Source organism: Gossypium hirsutum, chromosome D13 (genome assembly GCF_007990345.1).
Source record: "Gossypium hirsutum isolate 1008001.06 chromosome D13, Gossypium_hirsutum_v2.1, whole genome shotgun sequence".
NCBI classification, from domain to species: Eukaryota; Viridiplantae; Streptophyta; class Magnoliopsida; order Malvales; family Malvaceae; genus Gossypium; species Gossypium hirsutum.
Window position 1 is genome coordinate 14,609,568 of NC_053449.1, and position 9,884 is coordinate 14,619,451.

Here is a 9,884-nt window from a genome sequence, read left to right on the forward strand (position 1 = left end):
AAAACTTACAAAATCATATTTGTCTCGTCTTTGTTTCTCCTTCAACTGTGATGAGAATGGTACCTTTGTGATTGTGGGTTCCTTTGTTGGTTCTTCTTCCAGCTCATCTACCGGTTCAACTACTTCTTCCAACTTCGGTTTGTCATCAACTTTTGAAGGTTCTCCGGGCTACTCAGCACTTTACCTGATCGGAGCATGATTGTTTTCAAATGCTCCTTCCCCTCTCTTCAAGGATTATCTTGAGTATTACTATGGATATCAGTGCCAATTTGTCTCTTGATATCTCCCATAATGCTCATTAATTGACTCATATGATCTCTAAGCTTAGTAAATGTTTTCCCTAAATTGGTAACTCAGACTGCACATGTTTCACATCTGTCCTCATCGACTGCATTTCCCCTTTGATTTGATCCAAACATTGACCACATACAATATAGTCATTTGGGTTCGCCCTCTCCTGAGGTTTTTTCAAATAAGGAGGTTGATAGTTAGCCTTTTTAACTTGGTTCGAACTATTACCTTCTCCTTGATTTCCTTCTCATCTCAAGTTCAGGTGATCTATCAATCTAGGATTGTATGTATTTGAATAAGGGTTTCCACCCCTATTCCCGTTGTAGTTCACATCCTTGATAGGATTGTTAATATAGTGGAAGAGTGGTTTGTCTCCTCCATATACAAATGACGCGCTATCCGTGGTCTCTATGCGGTTAAGTATGTCCACTATTTTTTTATATTTGTCATCCTCCAAGACAACCTTTACCATAGATGATTTTTGGTCATGTGTATAACATTCAGTTGGCCACTGGTAAGAGTTTTATCCTCATGTTTTCTATCAGTTCATATGCATCCTCGTATGTCATGTTCATTAAATCTCCTCCTGCTACTCTATCTAACCCTGACCGTGAATGTGTATTTAACTCATTATAAAACAATTGCAATCGCAGCCACTCAGGTAATCCATGATGTGGGCATTTCAAAATCAGTGTCTTAAAATGCACCCAAGCTTTATGGAAACTTTCTCCTTCTAATTTCCTGAATGTAGAGATCTCCCTCCTTAGTTAGACTGTCTTACTAATTGGGGGAAAATTTTGTAAGAATTTTCCTGCGAGCTTGTCCCATGTCGTAATGGATCCTGGTGCCTACGATTCTAGCCAAGAGAAAGTGTTATCTATTAAGGAGAAGGGGTACTATCGATCACGAATAGTGTCGTTGGTGACCCTGTTGTATTTATAAGTATCACAAAGCTAAAGGAACCATTTTAAATTTTGATTTGGATCCTCCGTCATTGTGCCCTTAAACTTTGAGGACCGTAGCCAAGGAAGGCGAGCACTAAATTAATCATAATCTAAACACCAATAGATCTAATTAGTACTTTAAATAAATTATATAACTCACCCTTAGGCCTCATTCGGCCCCTAAGGTCAATAAAGACTCAAATTATACAATTTATTGAATTTAAATAAAGAAGCAAAACTTGACTAAAACCAAACTAAAGTGCCTATATTCAAGTTCTTCAAATGCGAAAACTAGTTTAATCTGCTATATTGACTTACGGTAGATCATGTAGAAACATTATGGTGGCTTTGTGTGCGAAAAAATAAATTCAAGGGATTAAGTGAATTAGTATTTAAAAAAATTGAACGAAAGAGTGAAAAATAAAGAAAAGAAGAGCTAAATCAAATTTATCTCAAAACTGAAAACCTTTTGATTCACAGTTATAAATTTTGTATGTGCTAATCTGGCATAGTACCTTCTAACATTTCAGAGAAATAAGGTAGTCGTGAGAAGGAGAAATAAGGATGTAAGCTTGTAAATGAATTGGGGACGATTAGGGAACAATGTCATGTGCTTAACCATTTCTAGTGCTTGAACCCTGTTTGAGTACTTATTGTTTGAATTCCAAACAGTCTTAAGCCTCAGAATGCAACAAGCTTAGAAGACCTTTAGGACCCGAATAAGGTACCAACACAATAATTCGTAAATAACTTGCATTTGTTTGAATAAACATGACCAATTCTTTTTAAATATCTATGAGCGGTCCACATAATTTATTTTGATGGATAAAGCATGTACATATGATCATTTCCATTGCCTCAACATCTATTGACATTTTAACTTAGTGAACTTATTATGTTTACAGTAGAAATAAACAAGTTAGCTAGATATCATAGATGTTGAGGTAGTTCTCATACGAGTTCGATGTTTTACCACTATGTGACTTAATTGTCTAATTTATTCCAATGGTCATTTTTTCTTTTGCATGTTTGGTGTATTTGCTTGAGGACAAGAAAAGAGTTAAGTGTGGGGGAGTTGATCTTCCACAAATTGATATGGCAAATTAGGATTTCCTAGCATACTTAAGGAGTTTATTCTCTAGCAAGATATTGTATTTTGCATAGTTTTTAGTGATTTTTAGATTTTAAGTTAATAAGTGAAAATGTCATGTTTTTTCTTATTTTGTGACCCAATTTGGCCAATAGTGTCTTTGGGAGGCATAACGTGTGATTGAGTGGTGTAAGGACGTGTTGGAGGTTGAAAACGAGCTAGAATGGCACCAAAGGAAAGGGTATCACAATATCCACACCTTGGAATCTCGACACCTCCAATAATATGGAAGATTGGAGACAACCTTCAGTGGTATCGCGATATCCACTTTGGGTATTCTGATATCCACCCTTCAAAGAAGACCCCAAGGCTCAACACTGCCTGAGGTATTGCGATATCCTCTTCAAGATATCACAACACTGATATCATCAGGGGGACAAACTTAGACAAATACGGTAGTCTTTGTCCATCCGGCCCACCAATCACCCAAGGCCTGTGTGTAACACCCCTAACTCGTATCCGTCACTGAATTAGGGTTGCAGAGCATTACCAAACAAATAGAACATTTAAACATACATTTCATAAATCATTATAAACATAATATAAAACATCCATCCACATGCATATTGTCCCTAAATCGAGCCCTGGAGGCCTTAAAATTACCTTAGAAATGATTCAAGACTAACTTGGAAACATTTGGAAACTTTAAGAAAAAATCGCAAAACTTTAGAAACAAGAGTCACACGGCCGTGTTGCCAGGCCGTGTGCTTCACACAGCTGAGACACACGCCCATGTCTCAGGCTGTGTAACCTTCGAACTAGGGATACACGGTCGTGTCTCATCCCGTGTCCTCACCCATGTAACTCTCTTAGTAGGGTCACACGCCCGTGTGCCAGTCCATGTGCTAGGCTGTGTAACTAACTGACTTTCATACAAAGGAACCTACAAGAGACAAACGGCCATGTCGCTAGATCGTGTGTCACACAGGGCTGAGTCACACGCCTGTGTCTTAGGCTGTGTCGACATAAATTTGCGCAAAATCAAGTCATTTCCAATACCAAAAAATGCATACACCTCTAGGCCTTTTGTGCACAAAACCAAGACATCAAAACCTTAAATACATTCATCCAAAACTTGCCTAAGCATGTATATATTGCCACATTTCAATTATTCACATCTAGATCAATATTTTTCCAAAACATACCATATCTTGACCATATTCAAGCCTATTCAACAAATACCAATTGAACTATTCAAACATAGAACATAACATAGCCACATTGACACAAACTAGCAAGACATCAAATGTACCAAACCAAAATAACTTATACATATCAAATCATCAACTAAACATTCAACTAAACATCATTATAAGTCATCTATACATGCCATTATAAACTTGGCCAAAACATTCCAAAACAACCGAAAATTATTTTGGATAGTGTGATAGATCTCCGACAAGCTTCCAAACTGGTCAAGCTTCCGATAATCTATAAAACATAGAAAAGAAACTACATAAGCACATAATGCTTAGTAAGTTCGTAGAAAATGAAACACAACTTACCATTTCATTACATAAAAATAGTATAAACATAATGTAACCCAAACCGCAAGCTTGGCACAAGCCTAAACATCATCATTAATACACAAGTTAGTGCATTTATACATAAGTCATTTGGATTAACCACATGATAAGTCATTTCCATATGAAAATACATCATTTGAATCATTCATCCTTTCCATGAACATATGCAAAATACCATTTGGAAAATTACCATTTCAGTCCCTTTTCTTGCCCGTTGAACCAACTAGAATATCATTAGATACTCGAGAAAGCTCACACAAAATGTGCTTAAACATATAACCGTAAACTTTCCTTTACATTGTTGCTTACATGAGCTATGAAATGGGCCTACTCACACAAGTTGTGGGTCAAAACGTAAGCTACACGATACTGCTCACACGAGCTATGGAGTATCCGTAACAAATGTAAGACATCAACCACCGATAGGACATTCAAGACCAACATCCGAAACATGAAATCCCTCATGGCATGTCATCCGTATCCTACGAATTTCTAAGGTGCAATTGGGACTCAATAACCATCACAGCATTGTTTTGGATATAAATTGTTCAATGGCATTATAAATACATAATAACATACAATTGAATAACATGAATATAGTAATCCGTACATACGAATGTACCTCGATGACTAGGGCGTAAAAACGAAACCAAACTAATCTGAGGCTTTAGCTTTTCCCCGATTTAAATCCGTACGTGGTCTATCTTGATCTAAATAGAAAAATTCAGTTCACTTAATACTTCTATTATTCAATTCAGTCCACATTTCATATTTATGTAAAATTACTATTTTGCCCCTAACATTTTAATTTTTCACAATTTAGTGTTTAAGCTCATAAATTGAAATTTAAACATTTTAATCCTATTCTCAAGCTAATTGATTTCTCTAGGGACTTAAACCAGTCCATACAAACCATAATTTCACAAATTTAACATGAACTTTTACTATTTTTACAAACAAGTCCCTAAATACAATTTTCATCAAAAATCACTTTACAAAACTTGTTTATTTATCAACAAGGATTCATAATCTATCATTAAAAATCAAGAATCATACAAAAGCATTCATGGCATAACCCTCAATATTTAATAGTTTTACAAAATAATCCCTAGGCTAGCTAAATTAAGCTAAAGCGACTTCAAAAACATAAATATCATTAAAAATGCGACTTAGAATCATACTATGCAAGGTAAAGGTAGAAATCGAATGCTCCCCCTCTTTCAAAAAATGGTGAATCAACCAACAATGGAAAAATGGGGAAGATGATACTGTTTTTTTAATTAATTTGAGATTTATTTACCAATTTACCATTTAAAAATCATCAAAACTTCATTAATACCTTATCCATAAATGTCCACTAACCCTTTAATTGGTCTATTTACCAATAAAGTCGATTATTTTAAGATTTCAAAGATATTGGACCCTTTTAGCTAATGGAACTCTACTTTTACACTTTCTACGATTTAGTCCTTTCCACTTAATTAATCATGCAAACATCAAAATTTCTTAACAAAATTTTAATATGACCTCACTAACATCCTATAGACATTAAATTAATAATAAAATAATAATTTACTCATCAGATTTGTGGTGCCAAAACCACTAATCTAATTTCACTAAAAATGAGTTGTTACACTGTGTAGGGCATTTTTCACAACGAAAACTCATCAGAAGTCAGCCTAAAACAGCTAAATTTTGCTGAGGAGGAGAGACACACACATTAGATTAGTTTTAGGTTTAATTTTCTCCTTATTTTTTCAACAATTTTTCAAGGGTTTTCATTTTCTTTTCTTCTTTCTTAGTTTAGAGATTATTTTTCTGCATTTACTTTTTGTTATTGGTGTTCTTAGTATTATTTAAGTTAGTTACCACTGTAGCTTAGGTTACCTTGGTTGTAAGACATTTTTATATTTATTTTAATGCATTTCAATGTCTTTTAATTTAAATTTGTTAAAGTTACTTCCTTTTACGTTATTTGTTATAGATTTTCTTGTTAAATACTTTTAGTTTCATGTTATTTAAGTTTTCTTGCATAAAAATCTCAACTTTTATACTTTTCGTAAGTTTTACTTTAATGGCGGCTTTGTTTTTCATTTCTATAATGCCCTCCACCTAACCCGATCGACCATATCCAAGTATTGGGTGTTACGCCTAAGCACAGACATACTTAGACTCTTTTATTCGCCTATGTACTAGACGAGCAATAACTTAACAAATTTTCTTCACATTTGTTTATTGAATTACCTTGTTTTATTTGTTATGTAAAATTCTTATTAGAATGTAAAATCTCATTTACAATTTGGATAATACAACTATTATTTTCTCCTTTGTTCTATCACCACACAAAGTGTTACACCTTGTGCACAGACTTAACTTCACCATATAACTTCCTATAAAATTTCTACTTTTATAGCCTTTCTTGGTGTAGACTATGTCATCTTATCCAATTCTTTGGGGAAGCTTCTCTCTCATACTTTTCTTTGTTGTATGCACATCAACATGAACCATCGCTCTACTAGTGTAGCCTTGGCATCGTCCCTCCTCGCAAGATTATTTGCAACCCAAAATAGGAAACAACTTATATAAGTTCTTAAGAACTTAGTGAATCTCTATTACTTGTTTCATTATGTCGTAGCGTACTAAACATTTTGCATATTTTTTAGCCTATGTCCTTCCCTGGCAGGTACTTTACTCTATCGTTCCTTATAATACAGTTCATACATAATCTTCTAAGATTTCCTTAAGAACATACTACATGCATTATTCATTACTTCTTCATCCTCTTACCCATATCGAGTCTTTACTCTTCTCGTAGATGCCACATATTTCATTTTGACCCCTTTTTACCTTACTGACCATTTTCCTCTTTCATTTCCATAGAGCTTATCTCATCCTTAACATTCGAAACCTTTCTGACTTAGTCCAATAGATACCATACCTTTGCCTTTCCTTCAGAAAGTCGTTTACCTAGACTTCGTCGAGTTAGTGTTTTTTTAAAAGAGTTCGATACTTCGGCGTTGCCATAGAATTTTCGTTCCAAAGTCACTTCAAATATCTTTCCTTGTTTCCTGGAAGCTTCAGACACTCACTTGATCAACAGATAGCGACAAAGGCATCCACTTGACTTAGATAGTCGCAAGGGCGTCCACACAACTTTCGGAAGCCATAAAGGCACCTAATCAAATTAGATAGCCACAATGGCATCCAAATACATACACGAGATAGACATAGAGGTGTCCATATAGAGATATAGCCACAAAGGCATCCACTTAACATCATATAGCCACAAAGGCATCCATATAATAGATATAGTCACAAAGACTCTCGTAGAACATTATATAGCCATGAAGGCATCCACATATAATAGACTTCGCCATAATGTCACATTTAACAAATATAGCCATAAAGGCTCTTCATATAATGCAATCAACCACAAGGGCTTAACATATAACATACTTCACCACGAGGGTGCATTCACAAAGTCAACCGCTAATTCTCCATATAATAGAGAACAGCGACAAAGGTTTCTACATTTAACATATTCCGCCACAAGGGCTCACATATAACATAGAACAACAATAAAAGCTTCCACATGTTAGAGAACAACCACCAAGGCTTACACATTTTGGTAAATGGTGTTTTCAATGGCAGGGATTTTCCTAAACTCAACATCTTGAGGTTTTCCCCTTATCTCCTGGTACTCACCCAACTGTCCTTTATCTTTTTCCCACATGACGCTATAGTCCCCAAGTAACTCTTACTCTATGTGGTCTTCTCTTGCCATATGATGCCATAGCAAATGTCTAGGCCTTACACTATATGGTCTTCTAGCCATATGATACCATAGCAAATAGTTAGGCCTTACACTATATGGTCTTCACTTATCATGGCCAGGATTCCTGTTTATTATCCCGACGGACTCATGTGCAAGCAAACTCAATATGCAGACTTATAATTGACAGACTTATTTATGCAGAAACTTATTCATTCTTTCAAGCATGTTTATACATGTACATACTTAACAGAATAGTGATTTATCATTCAACCTATGCTTTATTTACATTTTCAACATGTTCATATTGTTCTACGGAGTAGAAACATATCATCTTTAAACACCACACTTTCTTTACATATTAGAAGGGCATCATCGTATGAATATTACATGCAAGCTCATCAAACATTTACCTTTCACAAAATAGTCATTTAGAATAAAAGAGATGAATGTGTACCAACGTACATAAGAGAGCCAGTACAAAGACTCACCTATTAGCCTCAAAGGCAAATTAAACTTCAGACATGGGCTTCCATCGAGTAAATCATTAGCCCCTAAACATTAAACTACAAGAACTCATCAATATCTATTCCATTAACTCATTTCCTTTTAACTTTGAACATCATAATCATATAGTAGAACCTCACCATACTTGCTTCATTAAGCAAAATAAATCTGCCCTTCAGTAATATAATGTGCATGGTTATGATTCTTACCTTAATAGGGGCATCATAGAGCTTGAATTCCCATTCCAAACTCATCCTATAGGATGAAAGGATTTTTCCCCTTCTTCTTATCTTTATATAGACAGGGGAGACTTCTTGATGAAGTAATGAACAGTGCCCATCACATATCCGATCACTTAAATATTTCTTTCTTTACCCCGTTATATGTTTGGCAAACGTCTTAATCCATGTAATTCACTCAGTAGATACATGATATTTTTAAAAAGATACATCCACGGGCACACTTACCTTGAGCTAACATATTTTTGGGACTTAGCCTATCCTTTGTTAAGGCGTAGCTGATAGCTTAACTGATCATACTTTGGCACATCACGCCTTCTTGGTGGCGACTCTTTTACTTGAGTCCACCATGTGCTTTATTGGGTATCCTTTCCTATCAGCATCTTGCATCAGAATTCGTCATAAACTACGCACCCACATATACATCAAAAGTCCTAATAGAGTGGATAATGCTTTATTGACTCTTAGATTTCATAGTTCACCATTCGTCAGGCCTTATACTCAACCTAGAAGAACTTTCCCATCTTTCTTTGGTCTTGATCTCCCAAGGAGAGAGATATCTTTCTTATCTTAAACGTTTTGACTTAGTTAGTGACTTTATTGGGACTCAACAACCATCACATCAGTCAATTTGTGGTCTTATCCAAATCTTTTGAAGTCTAATAACTAATCAAGTACTTTCTTTCGGTTCTTAACTATCTTAGTTCCCATTTGGCTACCTCCTAACTATCTTTTCCTTATATCTTAATCAGCTCAGGGCCATTATCACCGAATACTCTTTATTGCTGACATAAGATTTTCATCACAAGGTCCTACCTTCCATAAAAGATTTCACCCAAACAATGCATGCCAACTAGAGGTCCCTAAGGTGAATCCTTATTTATCAGACTTACTACGGGCTCACCCCAGTGTCCGCCAACTTTTAGGTGTCACAGGTGTACTCATAATGGTTCTTATATTTGGATTAGCGTTAACGCTAATCACTTCTAGACTCATCTTATCCGGCCCATTTTCTAAATAATATTGGGATACTAAGATTCCATCGGGTGTGATGTTACAATTTCCATATTTATCCTCTTTATTTTCAGCATGAGTAGCTAAACCTAAAAGGGGGTTGGTTGATGGAGAAGTGGGTAAGTTGATTTTTGGGCCAAGGGCTAAATCCTAATATATTGGACTAAATTGAATAAGCCTAAAAAATTAGGAAGTGACACCCCTAAGGAAATATCTAGGCAAGTAAGACCAGAAGGTAATCTTGTTGCATACTTGCTCATAAGTGTAAGATTAACTAGTGAGATCAAGACATAAATCGAAATTAGTTCGTCTAAGTCAGTAAAATTAAGATCGAAAGATAAAATGGAGTCACTTAGTAATATAAGTGATTATGTCCCTTATTTAAGAACCAGTGAACCATATTGAAATCAACCAACCATCGTTAGTCATTTACTTGGTTAA

General features: G+C 35.3%; 1 non-coding gene across 1 annotated transcript; it reads left to right on the plus strand.

Moving 5' to 3' along the window:
• The first annotated feature begins 954 nt into the window (after window positions 1-954).
• LOC121225980 (small nucleolar RNA R71) lies at window positions 955-1,061 on the plus strand. The gene has a single exon (XR_005923880.1). It is a non-coding gene; the product is annotated as a small nucleolar RNA R71 (small nucleolar RNA).
• Window positions 1,062-9,884: the final 8,823 nt, after the last annotated feature.